General features: G+C 36.3%; 1 protein-coding gene across 1 annotated transcript in view; it reads right to left on the reverse strand.

The window, feature by feature from the left end:
- The window catches only part of socs5a (suppressor of cytokine signaling 5a), a 29,463-nt gene extending 14,854 nt beyond the window's left edge, over positions 1–14,609 (reverse strand). The window contains exon 1 of the mRNA XM_007230970.4: positions 14,127–14,609. The gene's annotated coding sequence lies outside the window, so the exon portion shown is untranslated. The remainder of the gene's footprint in view (positions 1–14,126) is intronic.
- Between the last annotated feature and the right edge of the window lie 5,485 nt (positions 14,610–20,094).

Genomic DNA, 20,094 nt, shown 5'->3' on the forward strand with positions numbered 1-20,094 from the left:
AAAAAATTGCCCAAGTCATCAGCTCATGATGCTTTTTGACCACCTGTGGTTTAAAAAAAAAAAAAAAAAAAAGGTCCTACACCTTCAGCTGATTAGATCATTTAATTATACCCATTTATGATAATGGCCTTTCTATAGCTAGAGTGTCAAATGCAAATTTATTTATTATAATATATTATATTATAAGTTAAAATAAAATGTAATGTCCCCAATTAGTAAATGTTGAGAATTTAACTATAATATAAAGTTTACTTCTTATTAGTGCTGGGCGGTATAGCCAAAAATGCATATCACAGTATTTTTCAAGATTCTGACGGTTTCGCAATATATCACAGTATTTTTATTATTTATTTATTTATTTATTTATTTATTTTGCATGACCCGGCTCTTATATAGGTTTGTGAGTTACTGTACTGTTAGCAGTACATATAATATAAAAGACTAAGGCTTTAAATGAAGGCTTTGATTAGTATTGGGTTTACTTTGTCCCACAAAATATATATATATATATATACACAATATATGCAGAAATCAGACTTCATTAGCAGAAAAATTACTGGAGAAAATAAACTATAGTACTTAAAAAAAACCCACACTAACAACTTCAACACAACTTTCTTTACAAAATATAAAAAATATTTTTAATAGTTCTATAAACATTAAAAATGGACATAAAATGCTCAATACCCAAAATTCCCATTTCTCCAGTCAAAAAATACATTCAAATCATCCTTCAAGCTACAGTATTAAAATATTTAAAAGGGCTGTAGTTACTGCTATATTATACTGGGATAAAAACTCTCAAAAAGTTAGTCATTTTGAAAGCTTTGGGACTCCAGCAAACCACAGTAATTCACTATTATTCACTAACAGAGAAAACATGGAACACTGGTGAACCTTCCCAGGAGTGGCTGGCCGACCTAAATTATTCCAAAAGGGCATGGACAACTCATCTAGGAGGTCCCAAAAGAACCCAGAACACCATTTAAAGAACTGCAAGTCTCACTTGACTCAGTTAAGGTCAGTGTTTACGATTCATTAATAAAACTTATGGCTTGTCGAAAATGGTATTATTCATGGCAATCTGACCTATAGCCATAATGTATCAAAGCCTCAATTAGGATTGAGAATATAAATAAATTAGCATGTTATCGGGCAAATACCAGGTTACAAAATTAGAATTCATGCATGTCTAATTTCTAAAACATATCAAGATATAAGTTTTATTAGACATATTCCACAGCCTTATTCCTATATGCTTCTTTATACAGAACTAGAAAGAGAATGAAGATGTGAAGGAGAGGGCTGGCAGTGACGTTCCTCAGGGACAGTAAGCAGAAACACAAATGTCACAGTTTAAATGGGGCAAAGATGAAAGGCTCAGGACCAACTTTCATCTCTAAAGACAGAGCTTAACCTGAGCGTTTCAGTAACTGACAGAGTATTAGGGTGAAGCTGGGTGTGAAATACTATCTCTTACTATAATTTACAAGACATACTTGTAGGAGGTTAAACAGAGTTTAAAATGCAGTAGGGCTTATGTTTCAGTATATTATAATGTATTATGATACTTAAACAAGATGCTTTATTTTACTTTTGGTGATATGACAAAACATTACATTAAATAAGAAAAACAAACAAAAAAAAACAATAATAATAATTATATATATATATATATATATATATATATATATATATATATATATATATATATATATATATATATATATATTTTTTTTTTTTTTTTTTTTTTTTTTTTTTTACAGGAATTTTATTATTGCATAGAATGTGATATGGCACACCCCTAACTGAGATATAAAAAAAATACAAGAATTTTATCAGATTTGTAACAGAAGTCAATGATCCAGAATGTCATGATACTAAAACTGCTCTCCATATACCCCCATATATCCAGGATTAAAGAAATAATAAATGATACTGGACAGATATAATCTGTCTCTAGTAGATATATAATGGAAAATGAGAACAATGTGAATTTTTCTTTTGCTAAAAACAAGAAAAAAAGTAGTACCCTGATGTGATAATTAGGGGTGAGTGATATGGAACAATATGTATTGTTATATATATTGTTCACGATTTTCAAAAATGTTGGCGATATTATTATGTACGATATGATATGGCACACCCCTATTTAAACCACCATAAAACTAATTTCATTTCCACTAAATATACAATAATAAAAAAAAAACATTCTTATTCATTTATTCTTGTAAACTACTTGTTCCTCCTCGAGTCAAACTACTTGAGTTACTACTGGTCCAATGCCCACCAGAAATCACAGGGCATAGGGCAGGAATACCCATAGAGAGGGTGCCATTCCATCCCAGGGTACCACACACCCATACCTACACCTACAGAGGTTGGACAATGAAAGTGAAACACCTGTCATTTTAGTGTGGGAGGTTTCATGGCTGAATTGCAGCAGCCTGGTGGCCAATCTTCATTAATTGCACATTATTGCACCAGTAAGAGCAGAGTGTGAAGGTTCAATTAGCAGGGTAAGAGCACAGTTCTGCTCAGAATATTGCAATGCACACAACATTATGGGTGACATACCAGAGTTCAAAAGAGGACAAATTGTTGGTGCACGTCTTGCTGGAGCATCTGTGACCAAGACAGCAAGTCTTTGTGATGCATCAAGAGCCACGGTATCCAGGGTAATGTCAGCATACCACCAACAAGGACCAACCACATCCAATAGGATTAACTGTGGACGCTGTAAGAGGAAGCTGTTTGAAAGGGATGTTCGGGTGCTAACCCGGATTGTATCCAAAAAAACATAAAACCATGGCTGCCCAAATCACGGCAGAATTCAATGTACACCTCAACTCTCCTGTTTCCACCAGAACTGTCCGTCGGGACTATAAATTATTGTGCTCTAAAACCAGGTGTTTCAGTTTCATTGTCCAACCCCTGTAGGTCCAAAGCAGCACTTTATATGTAGAAACTATATGGACAAAAGTATTGGGACACCTACTTTATTATTCTTTTTTTTTCCCTTAAAAAATACTAAAAATAATTGATCACACTTTGGTTGGATAGTTGTCTTTACAGGAGACAACTTAATGTGCTAGATATAAGGGACATTCCTGTGAGGATTTGATTGCATTAATGATCTCCACTCCACCTTATCATCCCCAACTACTCAATTCTTCCCAGATTAAAGGATGGACGGATGGAGTTCCATCATTACAGAAAGCACAGTTCAAATGTTCCACAACTTAACACAATATCTATTGCAATATCTTAATATTTTGTCTCACAAAATGCATAAACATTGGCAGTCTTAAACTGCTATACAAAGTCTTCCACACATCAGTAATATTCTTTCAGGCTCAGTAATATTTATACAGTTTTTACTGAACATGTCCAATTAAACATATATTAATGTAAAAAATATACAGTTGAAGGTCAGTGTTCTCAATATGCTTTAAAAGATTATTGTTGAATGTTCACAATATATGGCTGAATGATATTGGAAAAAAAATTACGTTGCAAGCATCCTCTTTTCGAAAATATATATAAATCACAATATCAAACAATGCAGGGCCCATGGCGACACCAGCCCCGCCCCGCCTCACCCGTGCACTGTCTCATATTTTCGCTTCCGATCAAGAGCTGAGTCAGCGCCGAGTTCAACTCAAAACCTGAGAAAAACAGCAAAACAACAGTAATCAGCCCTTTAATCAGGCATTTAAATTAAAAATTGCTTTTTAAAAGGCAAATAAGAGCGTTTTTCTGGTATTGAAAGTGTGAATTCAGCTGTAACTGGAAATATCTGCGCTTGAAAACTGTGCTGGACTGAGGTGCACAGCTTTCAACACGTGTCCACGTTTACAAGCACGTGCCCAACCATGTGGATGGAGGCCATGCAGTTACCTCCTGTTTACTCCTGATCCCCCCCTCCCCCTCTCTTTTGTGCTTCTCAGGCAGCAGCAGCCTGTCACTCACACAGACACAGAGACAGCGCTGTGTATCTACTTCTTGTGTCAAGAATCAAAACACTGCAACATGACTTGTTTGATTTAATTGCCTTAAGGGACATCGCACGTCCTACGATGTGACTATTGCGCATATATTGTGCAGCCCTGTTACAATCCGATAAAATATTGTCATAATATCCATCTCCAGCTGAATGCATTCATTACAAGGTGTGTCCACACACATTCAGACATACAGACATTATAGTGCAGTCTACCATGTGTGTTTTTGGGAGGCGGGATGAAACCTGAGTTAGCAGGAAACACCCACTCACCCACATGGACCCTGTGAGAACACAGTGAACTCCTCACAGACAGTGACCAGAGCAAGGACTAAACCCCGAGAACTAGAGTTGTGTGACCACTGGGCCATCCTACAATCAAATTGTGGATTGATTTAAATATGCATCAGCTAAATCGAGTAATAGAAGTTATTATGAAGTTAGAATGTCATGCAGTTTGTGAGTACCTAATTTAATTAGCTAATTTATCTTTTATTTCACCCGTAAGAACATCATGTCCTGTTAAATGTCTTTAATATCCAGTTGCTTATGACTTGCACAGACATGTGTTCACAACTTTTATACAGCTGCATTTTATTTGATGAGTATTTTTATCTATGTAGTAAATGCTTTTCTTTAGTGGACTTTGCATTGCCTCTGCAGTCTGTCCCATATCATCAAATCACAATAATTTATTTATTCCACACTATTTATCACCACAAAAAAAAGTGACTTTAAGACGTTTTAGTTTAATGCCACTGTTAGATTGTTAATAAAATGCTGTACGTATACTTTTACTGCAACAACTCACTTTTGTTTTTAAAGGACGATAAAATTTTTATTAATATTTTGACTGAGTGAGGTCAGCAAAATTGTTGTATGATTAATTAATTATCATGTCCTAGACAATTTACTGTTGTTTTTTATTTAGAATTTATTCTGATAACCAATATTACTGATAATTTCATGACAATATGTTGATTAAATATCAAACTAATGAAATTACTCTTCTTTAAAGAGCAAGAAAGTTTAAACTAGTAATAATATTAAGAACTAAATATATAAAACTATTTTTTTAATATTCTAAATAAATAAAATGTAATCAAAATATAAACACTGTTTTAAACATACTAGTTAGTTTATGTTAATGGGCTCTCCTCACATACTGAAAACAATGGCCAATATTAATGTCAGCAAAAATTAGAAAAGTTTTATGTCCATATATAATCAGTAGGGGTGTGATATATCGTATCGTACACAATAAAGTGACCACATTTTTCAATATCGTGTACAATATTATACCCTGAAATATTATGCCATATCACCAACCCCTAATTATCAAATCAGGGTACTGCTTTTTTTTTTTTTTTTTTTTTTTTTTTTTTACTGTTTTTAGCAGATTTTAAATCACACTGTTCTTATTTTCCATTATATATCTACTAAAGACAGATTATATTTGTCCAGAATCATTTATTTTACTTTAATCCTGGATATATTGAGATATATGGAGAGCATTATTATTAGTATCATGACATTCTGGATCATTGACATCTGTTACAAATCTTATAAAATTCTTGTATTTTCTAATATCTCAGTTAAGGGTGTGTCATATTATATCATACGTAATGATAAAAATTAATTCTCATTTTTTTGCAGTAGTGTATTCTTCAAATAACTTTTCTTACCTAGTGTTTTGTCATATTGCCAAGAGTATCATTATCGTAAAAATACCATAAAATATTGTGATATTTTAGGGCCATATCGCCCACTCCTAATAGTCAGTAATGTAATTAATAGGACAATGAGTAAAAACAGCAAGGGACTGAGAGCCCTAAAGAACTCCTCTCATTGCAGAAGATCCTGCGAGCTGACAGGAAGCCCCGTCTCCACCACGATCAGGACGCACTTGGACGATATCTGGATGAATCCTGCCTCCTGGCAGCAGATCACAAAACATTAGGAGCGTTAAATACTGGGCTATTCTCTGCTCAGCTTGGGTTTCTGCTCCCGAGAACGTTTACAAGCCTTACGCGGCGCTCCCACTTCCTGGTAGTCCAGAGCCCACCCTCACCCGGTCAACCCCCCGCCCCAGCTCCCCCTCACCTGATACTGCAGCCAAATTCTACACCAGCAGAGTCACAGTGGAGGAAGTGCATCAGCCTGCCCATCCTGCCTCATTCTGCCTCAGCGTTTATCCATCCACATGTTCTGCTTCTTTTATTACTTTCTTCTTACACACTACACTACATTTAATTTAGGCCAAGTCCACACTAAACTTCACACTAGACCTCAAGCAGCTTGGACTGTGTGTCTCTCCACTCTTCCTCCAGACTCTGCTCCCTTGATTTCCAAATGAAATGTTAAATTTACTGATGATCAGTGATGGTTTGGAGAGACATGTCTGTCATCTGCTGGTGTTGATCCACTGTGTTTTATTATCAAGTCTAAATTCAGTGCAGTTTTGTTTTCCCACAAAATCTTACAGCACTTCATGCTTCCCTCTGCTGACACTTTTATGGAGATTTCATTTTCCAGCAGGACTTGGCACACTGACTACAGTAATGCCAAAAGTACCAATTGATCTTATATAATATTCACATTTTCTAAGACACTGATTTCTGGGTTTTCATTTCATTATTTTAAGCCATAATCATCAACAATAAAAGAAATAAATGCTTAAAATAGATCACCTTGTGTCTAATACAGCTATACCCATCAATGTCATTACTCCCCCCCCCCCCAACACTGTGCATTCCTACTGAGCAATATTTAAAAGCTTAAACAAGCCCAAATGTCCTGCAATAGTGCAAGCAGAATAGCAACAAAAATACTTCCAAATGTCCTCCTAGAGCATTTTCCTGGAACATAACGAATCTGGAAATGGTCTGAAGCACGCATGCGAAATGCAAATGGACCACAGCCAAGCAAAATCCAAGAACAGAGATGGAGACGTCAGTTCACAACCGAGGTACGAGGCTCTGGGACACTGTTACTAAATCTGAACGCAACTTTTTGCCCGGTGAAGACAAGACAGTGTACTGCTGCCATGTGGAATGTCTCTCGTGCCAACCGCACTCTTAAATGGATCACTTCAGGCACTGTGAAACCCCAACTTATTTGGAAGAGCCGTAGCGAAAGCTCTGGGGACGCATGCCGCTGTACTGAAACTCACATGTGAGAAGTGTATTCCTTAAAGCCGGGTTCTGGGAAAACTGTCCCAGATTTCTGCGTGTCTGGCTTTATTTCGTGGGCCTGTCATGAGTCTGGAGATGAACAAAAACAGTCACCTTCAGAACTGATCCAGAGCACAGGACACACCATCTCTGCAGACTTCAGACCAGAGGAGGTCAAAATTACAAGATTTTATTGTATCGATATAAACTTTTTAAATCGTATTGACAATGTACTTTTTATAAGCTTAATCAAGGATATCATCAGTTTTTGAAGAACACTGAATATATTTTACAATATAAAATACTTCTTAACTTACAGTACAGGCCAAAGATTTGGACACACCTTCTCTTTTTCAATGTGTTTTCTTTATTTTCATGACTATTCACATTGTAAATTCTCACTGAAGGCATCAAAACTATGAATGAACACATGTGGAGTTTTATGTACTTAACAAAAAAAGGTGAAATCACTAAAAACATGTTTTATATTCTAGTTTCTTCAAAATAGCCACCCTTTGCTCTGATTACTGCTTTGCACACTCTTGGCATCATTCTCTCAATGAGCTTCAAGAGGTGGCCTCCTGAAATGATTTTCAGGTGTGCCTTATCAGGGTTAATTAGTGGAATTTCTTGCTTTATGAATGGGGTTGGGACCATCAGTTGTGTTGTGCAAAAGTCAGGTTACACCACAATACATTCATTTCAATTGCAATATCGTTTTATCGTACAATAAATAAACCTGACCTCAATATTTTTTTAGAATCGTAATATTGTCTATTGTGTTTATTTGTATGTTTGTTCACATATAAAACAGTAAACAGTATTTTAGCCAGCCATGCTTCAATAACTGACTCCATACACACAGTGTGAACTGAAGTAGGCGAAGAAATAAATATAAAATTCAGTAACTAATCAGAATAAATGATTAATAAAATTTTCGCAGTCTTAAAAAAGTGTTTAATTGTTTTTTTATGCTCTTCTGTTATCATTATGTCAGTGGCATTTACTGTATTAGTCTTAAAATGACAAAAATACTGTGTATCGCAATAATTTCTGGGACAATATATCGTCCACAAAAAAATATCGGGACAGGCCTAGGTGCACCAGATTATAGGGCACATTTATCGACATTAGTAAGCTCAGTACTAACAGTGCTGAAAGGTCTAAAAAAAATTGGTGCCTGTTTGATACTTTGCATGAAACGCAAAAACACACAAGTGCACGCAGCGAGGAAGAAACAACCGCAATGGCACCCTGACGCACAGAAACGTCCCTGTCCCTGTCCCTGCGCTCTCTCGCTCTCGCTCTCTCTCTCTCTCTCTCTCTCTCTCTATAAGTAGTGATTGACACTACTTATATAAATATATTTCTATTGCCAATCTAATGCTGATATTTCAAAACAACTCTTAAAAACTGAAATGCACCTAGCAAAACACTAAGGAATAATATTTGTAGTTTAAGTGCCACAAATAAACATGTGCATTGTTTGTTTGTTCCAACAGATCCAGAAAGATTTAATCTCTCCTGGTGTTTAAGTATAAGAATGAGGCTGTTAAATAAATACGCTGTGTCAGAATAATTATCACTTTTTGTATGTTCTTAGTTAAAATTTAGAAAAAGGAATCAAAAAGAATTGTTTGGATATCTGTATCAAATTCAAAGTTTGGGTATCAGAATTACATTTTTTAAACGATACCCAGCCCAATGGTGTTGCCATGTTTTCCTGACATTATCAGTGTACTGATGACCACACATGGCCAAAGGCAGTACAATCCAAGACGAAGTGCATACTGTGTGTACTTCTTAAAAATCTGATTTTGGGATTAACAAAGTTATGTGTCAAACTATCCATCTCAAAATGACAGCTGAGTTTAGACTATTTTTTTTTAGCTATGTAGGTTTTTTAAGCAAATAATAGCCTAATAGACTAAATCAATCAGACATTAATCTGCATATGCTCTCCAGCTAACATTTATTCCTCCTGTCTACAAATCAGTTCTAAAAATAATCTCATCTCCACCACTGATCTTTATAAAGCAGAAACCTGAAATATTGGCCTCCTGAGGCCTTTAACACCCGAATGAAAAGCCTGGAAAGTGACAGAAGGCAGAGTTGAGACTACAGCTCAGATACAATTTTCTCCATCTTTAAATGCCTGAAACTTAAATTACAGATTTCTCATCTCAGAGATCAAATGTAAAAAATGTTTGCTATCAATAATATCAGCTCTATAAAGCCCATATAAAGTCATATTACCAGGGCCACATATCCTTCAATGTAGCTTTGACTAGTCATAAGTTGGTCACCACTGATTTACATGGAATGACACTCTTTCTTATCTATAATTACATTATTACTAAAAATGATTATTAAAATTATTAAAAATATCAAGTTATAATTAATTTTACTCATAGTGGAATTCCACATATATACACAATGTACTTCTGACTAGCAAAAAGAAAATGTAAGATATCTCTAATGTAGTGTGAACTGAAGTAGGCGAAGAAATAAATATAAAATTCAGTAACTAATCAGAATAAATGATTAATAAAATTTTCGCAGTCTTAAAAAAGTGTTTAATTGTTTTTTTATGCTCTTCTGTTATCATTATGTCAGTGGCATTTACTGTATTAGTCTTAAAATGACAAAAATACTGTGTATCGCAATAATTTCTGGGACAATATATCGTCCACAAAAAAATATCGGGACAGGCCTAGGTGCACCAGATTATAGGGCACATTTATCGACATTAGTAAGCTCAGTACTAACAGTGCTGAAAGGTCTAAAAAAAATTGGTGCCTGTTTGATACTTTGCATGAAACGCAAAAACACACAAGTGCACGCAGCGAGGAAGAAACAACCGCAATGGCACCCTGACGCACAGAAACGTCCCTGTCCCTGTCCCTGCGCTCTCTCGCTCTCGCTCTCTCTCTCTCTCTCTCTCTCTATAAGTAGTGATTGACACTACTTATATAAATATATTTCTATTGCCAATCTAATGCTGATATTTCAAAACAACTCTTAAAAACTGAAATGCACCTAGCAAAACACTAAGGAATAATATTTGTAGTTTAAGTGCCACAAATAAACATGTGCATTGTTTGTTTGTTCCAACAGATCCAGAAAGATTTAATCTCTCCTGGTGTTTAAGTATAAGAATGAGGCTGTTAAATAAATACGCTGTGTCAGAATAATTATCACTTTTTGTATGTTCTTAGTTAAAATTTAGAAAAAGGAATCAAAAAGAATTGTTTGGATATCTGTATCAAATTCAAAGTTTGGGTATCGGAATTACATTTTTTAAACGATACCCAGCCCAATGGTGTTGCCATGTTTTCCTGACATTATCAGTGTACTGATGACCACACATGGCCAAAGGCAGTACAATCCAAGACGAAGTGCATACTGTGTGTACTTCTTAAAAATCTGATTTTGGGATTAACAAAGTTATGTGTCAAACTATCCATCTCAAAATGACAGCTGAGTTTAGACTATTTTTTTTTAGCTATGTAGGTTTTTTAAGCAAATAATAGCCTAATAGACTAAATCAATCAGACATTAATCTGCATATGCTCTCCAGCTAACATTTATTCCTCCTGTCTACAAATCAGTTCTAAAAATAATCTCATCTCCACCACTGATCTTTATAAAGCAGAAACCTGAAATATTGGCCTCCTGAGGCCTTTAACACCCGAATGAAAAGCCTGGAAAGTGACAGAAGGCAGAGTTGAGACTACAGCTCAGATACAATTTTCTCCATCTTTAAATGCCTGAAACTTAAATTACAGATTTCTCATCTCAGAGATCAAATGTAAAAAATGTTTGCTATCAATAATATCAGCTCTATAAAGCCCATATAAAGTCATATTACCAGGGCCACATATCCTTCAATGTAGCTTTGACTAGTCATAAGTTGGTCACCACTGATTTACATGGAATGACACTCTTTCTTATCTATAATTACATTATTACTAAAAATGATTATTAAAATTATTAAAAATATCAAGTTATAATTAATTTTACTCATAGTGGAATTCCACATATATACACAATGTACTTCTGACTAGCAAAAAGAAAATGTAAGATATCTCTAATGTAGTGTGAACTGAAGTAGGCGAAGAAATAAATATAAAATTCAGTAACTAATCAGAATAAATGATTAATAAAATTTTCGCAGTCTTAAAAAAGTGTTTAATTGTTTTTTTATGCTCTTCTGTTATCATTATGTCAGTGGCATTTACTGTATTAGTCTTAAAATGACAAAAATACTGTGTATCGCAATAATTTCTGGGACAATATATCGTCCACAAAAAAATATCGGGACAGGCCTAGGTGCACCAGATTATAGGGCACATTTATCGACATTAGTAAGCTCAGTACTAACAGTGCTGAAAGGTCTAAAAAAAATTGGTGCCTGTTTGATACTTTGCATGAAACGCAAAAACACACAAGTGCACGCAGCGAGGAAGAAACAACCGCAATGGCACCCTGACGCACAGAAACGTCCCTGTCCCTGTCCCTGCGCTCTCTCGCTCTCGCTCTCTCTCTCTCTCTCTCTCTCTATAAGTAGTGATTGACACTACTTATATAAATATATTTCTATTGCCAATCTAATGCTGATATTTCAAAACAACTCTTAAAAACTGAAATGCACCTAGCAAAACACTAAGGAATAATATTTGTAGTTTAAGTGCCACAAATAAACATGTGCATTGTTTGTTTGTTCCAACAGATCCAGAAAGATTTAATCTCTCCTGGTGTTTAAGTATAAGAATGAGGCTGTTAAATAAATACGCTGTGTCAGAATAATTATCACTTTTTGTATGTTCTTAGTTAAAATTTAGAAAAAGGAATCAAAAAGAATTGTTTGGATATCTGTATCAAATTCAAAGTTTGGGTATCGGAATTACATTTTTTAAACGATACCCAGCCCAATGGTGTTGCCATGTTTTCCTGACATTATCAGTGTACTGATGACCACACATGGCCAAAGGCAGTACAATCCAAGACGAAGTGCATACTGTGTGTACTTCTTAAAAATCTGATTTTGGGATTAACAAAGTTATGTGTCAAACTATCCATCTCAAAATGACAGCTGAGTTTAGACTATTTTTTTTAGCTATGTAGGTTTTTTAAGCAAATAATAGCCTAATAGACTAAATCAATCAGACATTAATCTGCATATAAATATAACATTTATTCCTCCTGTCTACAAATCAGTTCTAAAAATAATCTCATCTCCACCACTGATCTTTATAAAGCAGAAACCTGAAATATTGGCCTCCTGAGGCCTTTAACACCCGAATGAAAAGCCTGGAAAGTGACAGAAGGCAGAGTTGAGACTACAGCTCAGATACAATTTTCTCCATCTTTAAATGCCTGAAACTTAAATTACAGATTTCTCATCTCAGAGATCAAATGTAAAAAATGTTTGCTATCAATAATATCAGCTCTATAAAGCCCATATAAAGTCATATTACCAGGGCCACATATCCTTCAATGTAGCTTTGACTAGTCATAAGTTGGTCACCACTGATTTACATGGAATGACACTCTTTCTTATCTATAATTACATTATTACTAAAAATGATTATTAAAATTATTAAAAATATCAAGTTATAATTAATTTTACTCATAGTGGAATTCCACATATATACACAATGTACTTCTGACTAGCAAAAAGAAAATGTAAGATATCTCTAATGTAGTTTTGAATAGCAACAATGTGTGTGTATTTAAATAGAACCACAATACAGTGATCTGTAATTTAAGTTTTTAGCAGAAAAATCGAGTTAGGACCATAAGAAGTGGATTTGTTGTTTTTACCAGAAATAATCAGTTTAGACACATACATGGTTTGGGGGGTATCGGGTAAAAGATGCACATTTGGTCCAAAAGGCAAATTTATGTCTTGGATTAAATAGAACTACATTACAGATACATGTAATTGAGTTTTTAACAAAAAAATCATAAAGTAGATTTAGTGTGTACTGTGTAGAATACTTTGAAAATTAGTTATAATTGAGCACAGGTGGGCACAACTATCTTACAAAAGGCAAACTAATGTGTGTAATTAAACAGAACTACAATACAGAGATCTGTAATTTGAGTTTTTACCAGAAAAATCGAGTTAGTGCTCATAAAAAGTGGATTTGGTGTATGGAATTCCTTTAAATTAGGTAAAAATGTGCATAGTTGGAGACTATTATCACACAACTACAACAGATCTGGGATTAAACAGAATTACATTATATCTGTGATTTGAGTTCCATATAAAGTGGATTTGGTGTGTGAGATTCCTTTAAATCTGTTACATATGTGCATAGTTGGACACAATTATCACACAACTACAACAGGTCTGGGATTAAACAGAACTACATTATATCTGTGATTTGAGTTCCATATAAAGTGGATTCAGTGTATGGGACTTCTTTAAATCGGTTTAAAATGTGCACAGTTGTGCAAAATTACAGCAGCTAGTTTACCACAGGCAAACTGACGTCTGGGATTAACCACATTATAAAGATGTATAAATTGTGTTTTTACCAGAAAAATCGAGTTAATGCTCATAAAAAGTGGATTTGGTGTGTAGGATTCCTTTAAATCTGGTACAAATGTGAACAGTTGGACACAATTATCTTACAGAAAGTCTGGGATTAAATAGAACTACATTTCAGAAATCTGTAAATTCAGTTTTCTCCAGACAATCTGAGTTTATAACAGATTTCCAGGCTAAAACACAAACCCATAGACTTGTCACTCAGCCGGGGTGATCCAGCAGCTGCAGCCCCGGGGCTGCGGATTCGCTATGGCGGCTTTAGCCGGGCCGGCTCCCCGCTTTAGCCTAGGCTAGCTGTGGGCCCACTCCGGCTAAGCAACCCGCTGTCCAGCTAGCTAAAGGCCTCTAAACACCATACAGCAAACCCCGAACCGCCCGTTAACCAACTCACCAATCTTTCCGCGGAGCTCTCGCGCTATTTTCTCGAAGGTTTCCTTTTGTTAGCGACGTAAAGGCGATCAGGAGAAGCGGGGTCCATGTTGCCGTGGTGTGGAGAGCAGGCGGCGGCTAGCGGTGCAGGCAGACACGGCCCGCATCAGCGGAGCGAGCTCGGTACGGAGAGGCGCCTCCATCCCGCCGTCCGCATTCCGCGAGTCTTTTCTGAATAAACGAGGAATAAAAACACTAAAACAGTCCCATTCCCTTCTTCCCGCGGCCCTTCTCCTGGCGGCCGACACGGTCGCCGAGTGCAGCGGGGAAGAGAGGCAGGAGCGGGGGGGGAGAGACCGGGAGGAGGGAGGAGAAGGAGGAGGAGGAGGGAAGGCAGGCGGCTCCTGAGTGACATCAGGGGACTCCAGTCACTCGCAGTGCCCGGATTTAGGCTTCCGATAGCGGATACGGATAGGGAAAGGCCTCGGTGGAGGCCATGAACACGTTATTCCCTCTCTCTCCACCCGCATTCCGACTAATCCCGCCCGTATTCCGCCTCCTGCCGCTAGTGGTTCATTATAGCCAATCTCAGCTGATACAGGGGGTTCCAGCAAATCCTTATGCAGGAGGGAGGGCTGTGTCTGGAAACGGGTGGAGTGAGTGGGGGTAATATACTTTTTATGAAAACTGGAATCATTTTATTTTAGTTGGTCAACTACTTGAATCAAATAGTAGACCATACAGTTATATTGACCTAATTAATAAATACAAAATTGACAAATATATATGATAATACTCTACAGTGATAAATGCTATAACAGTTGGTGCAAATTTACTGCTGAGAGGTGTAAACTTTCCTTGTCACTCACTTGATTTACTGGATACTTATATTGGGAGTATGCTTTCAGCTAAACACCAGCAAAATAATAAGCTGATAAGAGAATTATTTCAGAAAGACATTGCTACAATTCCTTAAGTAATATCATTTTGGAATAGTGTTGTGGAGTGTATAGTGTGGTCTTTACCTTTAAAATATTTAATTTCTAACAAAGTGAGAGAAATTAGGCTGAAATTAATATATAACATTTTCTTTTAAAGATTTTCTTTTAAAATATAAGTGTGATATGGGAACTGACTGCTAATTTTGTAAACGTGCTTCTGAAGATGTTACTTACTCTTGTTGCTTGCTATGGATATTTCATATCCATAAATGATGAAAAAAAAGTTTGGGAGAAGGACCACACCCAAACTCCACGCTCTAACTCCACCTCTTATCAAAAAAACCACCCTATAAATACCTGCTCTAACTACCTGCTTTTCGTGACGAAAGTTTGCATCCCACCTCCGCCCCAACAACCTCCTGGTTGCTCATTATCAGCCTTTGTCTCAGCTTCTGTAGCAGTTACATCTTTTACCTTAGTTTCCTTCCTCTGTCTCTGCTGGGTCAGTGTCCAGTAGCAGTTTGGAAGCGTCTGATGCCTCATCCATAATGTGAGAGGCCTGATCTTCCTGAGGGCAGTGAACTCCTCCATCTTCCACCAGTGTTTGGCAGCTTCTGATGCCTCATCCACAATGAGAGTGGCCTGGTCTTCCTTTTGGGGGCAGTGAACTCCTCCGTCTTCAGAGTACAGGCTCCACTATCACCTCAGCTTCAGCCAGGTTGTTATGGTTGTTTTTTATGTAAACCTTTTTTATTTATTTATTTTATTTAAGGGTATTTTTGTTTGTTTTTTGTGGTTGATTTTTTATGTAATATTTTTTTGCTTGTTTTCTGATATTTAATTATTTTTGAGGTTGTTTTTTTATTTTTTTCTGGAGTGTGCTACTGTACTTCACATACAAGACTTCAAAAGGACTAAAAGACCTAAAAAAGACCCCTTACACTGAAATTTTGATTTATGCAGATTTATTTCTAATTTGCATTGACACAAAACCACTTAATCCTACACTGTCCTACTTATACAGCCTCTTTCCTCGTTTTCCTAGTCTTCCTCGTCTTCGTAGTCTTCCTAGTCTTCGTAGTTTTCGTGATCTTCCTCGTCTCCCTCGTCTCTTCTGCTTCTTTTTGTATTCAGCTTCGGGTCTGCATTCAGCCTCTGTCTCGGCTTCCTTAGTCTCTGCTGGGTCAGTGCCCAGTAGCAGGCTGGGAGCTTCTGGTGCCTCATCCATGATGAGAGTGGCCTGATCTTCCTCTTGTGGGCAGTCAACTCCTCCATCTTCCTCCAGTGTTTCCACCACACTCTCACAAAGCTCTGTATAAAGGGTCACCTCAGCTTCCTCGGACTCTGTTAAGTCAGTGACCTGTAGCAGGCTGGGAGCTTCTGGTGCCCCATCCATGATGAGAGTGGCCTGTTCTTCCTCTTGTGGGCAGTCAACTCCTCCATCTTCCTCCAGTGTTTCCACCACACTCTCACAAAGCTCTGTATAAAGGGTCACCTCAGCTTCCTCTGACTCTGTTAAGTCAGTGACCTGTAGCAGGCTGGGAGCTTCTGGTGCCCCATCCATGATGAGAGTGGCCTGTTCTTCCTCTTGTGGGCAGTCAACTCCTCCATCTTCCTCCAGTGTTTCCACCACACTCTCACAAAGCTCTGTATAAAGGGTCACCTCAGCTTCCTCTGACTCTGTTAAGTCAGTGACCTGTAGCAGGCTGGGAGCTTCTAATGCCCCATCCATGATGAGAGTGGCCTGATCTTCCTCTTGTGGGCAGTCAACTCCTCCATCTTCCTCCAGTGTTTCCACCACACTCTCACAAAGCTCTGTATAAAGGGTCACCTCAGCTTCCTCTGACTCTGTTAAGTCAGTGACCTGTAGCAGGCTGGCAGCTTCTAATGCCCCATCCATGATGAGAGTGGCCTGATCTTCCTCTTGTGGGCAGTCAACTCCTCCATCTTGCTCCAGTGTTTCCACCACACTCTCACAAAGCTCTGTATTAAGGGTCACCTCAGCTTCCTCTGACTCTGTTAAGTCAGTGACCTGTAGCAGGCTGGCAGCTTCTAATGCCCCATCCATGATGAGAGTGGCCTGATCCTCCTCTTGTGGGCAGTCAACTCCTCCATCTTCCTCCAGTGTTTCCACCACACTCTCACAAAGCTCTGTATTAAGGGTCACCTCAGCTTCCTCTGACTCTGTTAAATCAGTGACCAGTAGCAGGCTGGGAGCTTCTGGTGCCCCATCCATAATGAGAGTGGTCTGATCTTCCACTTGTGGGCAGTCAACTCCTCCATCTTCCTCCACCAACTCCATCACAGTCTCGGAGAGTACAGGTTCAACCATCGGCTCAGCCTGCCTCTCCTCCACCGTTTCAGGGTCTCCTTCCACTGGAGTGACCGTAGTCTCCTCCGTTGTCGTCGGCTTCTGTGTTCTGGATCGGTACAGGTAGTAAAGCGATCCACCGGCCGCTATAGCTAGAGCTGCAATGCACGTCACAGTGACGAACAGTGAAGCCATATTTATATCCACAGCTGTGATGTCATTGACATGAACGTTCCAAAGTTGGCAATAAGCCAACAAACAATAAATAAAAAAACACATCCAAGTCCAAAATCTGATAAAAAATATCTACCAACTTTTTTTTATTGTAATCTTTTATTTTTTGTTTTTAATATGTAAATATTTATGTGGTTATTTTTTTGAGGGGGTAGTTTTTTTATGGTTGTTTTTTGTGTAAACTTTTTTTGGTCGTTTTTTAATATTTATTTTTTGAGGATTTTTTTTTGCGGGTAGTTGTTTTATTTTTAGTTGTTTTGTGGATGATTTTTAATGTAATCTCCTTATTTTGCTTTTTTAATATTTGATTATTTTGTGTGTTTTTTTTTAGTTTTTTATGGTTGTTTTTTAACGTAGTAGACTGATGCCAACTATGTTTTTTCGCTTTTTAAAATTTTATTATTTTTTTGTGGTTGCTAAAACTATCCGGTTTATTTGTATTTTTCATAATTTAATGTGTTTTTTTTTGTTTGTTTAGATTTTTTTTAGAATCTTTTATATTTCAATTATTATTATTATTTTTTAAAAGCTCCAAAAAAAAGAGGACAAATCCGTTTCCATGTTGATTAGAATAAAAAAATAGATTGAATATTTTTATAGGTGATAAAAACTAAACAACAAACTGTGATGAATTCCTCACTACTGCTGTAAAGCGTTTTACTTCACACATGACAACAGTTTAGTTTTAACTATGTATAACTATAAATAAATAAAATTTAAGTAAAACAAAAGAAATGCTTTTCAAGGGTCGCCAAAAAGTTACAAGGGACGTTCTTATTGAACGTTTGTAGGACCACCAATAAACATTTAGAAGACTATTATGCGACGTTTAAACAAACATATTTAAACGTCTTTTATGGTCTTCCGTCCTTTAAACGTCTCTAATAATGCTAATATATCGTTTATTAGATTGTGGCATATAATAAACACAAGTAGATGCTGCAATCTGCTGTTTTTTATTAAATATGAAAAGACATATTTCTCGTGTATTGCGATCAATGATTTTCACGCTTGTCCCAGCGCAGTTTCAGTGCTCCTGTGAAAGAGCCTAAAAGAATGTTAACATTCAATGTGTTAATCTCCAGCGAGTCAATACTTCAAGACCGTTTTTATTCATTTGTAGTTTAATTATACACGTATATGAGCTTACCTGAGATTAATAAATCTATCTACAGCGCTGTAAAAGCGCAAAACTCCCCTGATCTGAATCCGGTCTAAACAACGCTGCGTCTTCGTACAGGGAGGCTGTTACTGGTAATGATCGCTAGATTGCGCTTCTTTAACGTGTCATTCCATAGATCTAAGGGATTATATTATATATTTAAGGGATAAGGGATTATATTTACTCATAAAACTTCTAACAGGTGTGAGCTGTGCTCTAGGCCTGAAATATATTTTAGTTTTAGTTTAACAGTATAACAAGTATCCTACATTTAAAATGGTAAAAAAGGTGCACGAAGTAACTTTAAAATACGTTTTATTTTTAAGCATAGTGTCTGCGTTAACCTAATTGCAAAAGTAAGATATGAAATTAAACATAGAACACTAAAAACTAAGCATTTGTTACCTGTCCCCTCTCTAACTATAAATTATGCCATAATATATTATTAAAATCCTTCAGACAAGTATTTTTTTGAATTGTGCATTGTTGTGTGAATGCAAATTTAAAAAACAAAAATCAAGTTAAAATACACATTTTAGTTGTGTTATCGGAACACATTACCCCATCTAAACAATCTGGAACATTCTACAAGTCACATCTACAACAGGAGGTCAACTCAGTTGGTTCTTCTGAAGATCATGAGAAGAACAACATTAAGTTCCCTTATTTGTTTTTCAGTATATTTGATCTAATTGACTATGACTAAGAAGGTTACTGCTCTTACCTAAATTAATTCTTTAATATTACTTGTTTATTTTTTAAATAGAAATTTTGGCAAAATCAGTAGAATGTGCTCAGTGTCCTCATGCTATTAGCATAGCCACCATTTAGCTATTTTTCATGTTTTTGCTAATTCTATGCTAAAAACTCAGTCATGCTACTTTCAGTCCTGTACTTTTAACATAATAACAAGACTGAGTGCCAGTAACAGGAGTGAGTTCCAGTGATAGGAATGAATGCCAGTAACAGAAGTTATTTTTAAATGTTTTTTGTTTTACTGTTTTATTTTTTTTGTGCACATTTATGCATGTAATTGCCTGGGGACAAAAATATATATCGTCATTATAATCTTATGTATTGCAATTCAAATGTTTATTATGTAATTGTTTTATTCTTGTAAAGTGTCTGTGAGTCTGTATAATTATATAATTATATAATAATAATTATTGTTATTATTATTATTGTACAATATAATTATAGAGCATCAACCACACAGGAGTTTTTTACAGCTTAATATTTTATACAAAAAACTATATTTTTTATAATTTTAATAATTATTTTTAATTTACACTTTTATGTATTATTTATCTGCTGAAAGGCAACAATTTAAAAACACCAACAA

This window comes from Astyanax mexicanus, chromosome 15 (genome assembly GCF_023375975.1).
Source record: "Astyanax mexicanus isolate ESR-SI-001 chromosome 15, AstMex3_surface, whole genome shotgun sequence".
In the NCBI taxonomy this organism is placed as follows: domain Eukaryota; kingdom Metazoa; phylum Chordata; class Actinopteri; order Characiformes; family Acestrorhamphidae; genus Astyanax; species Astyanax mexicanus.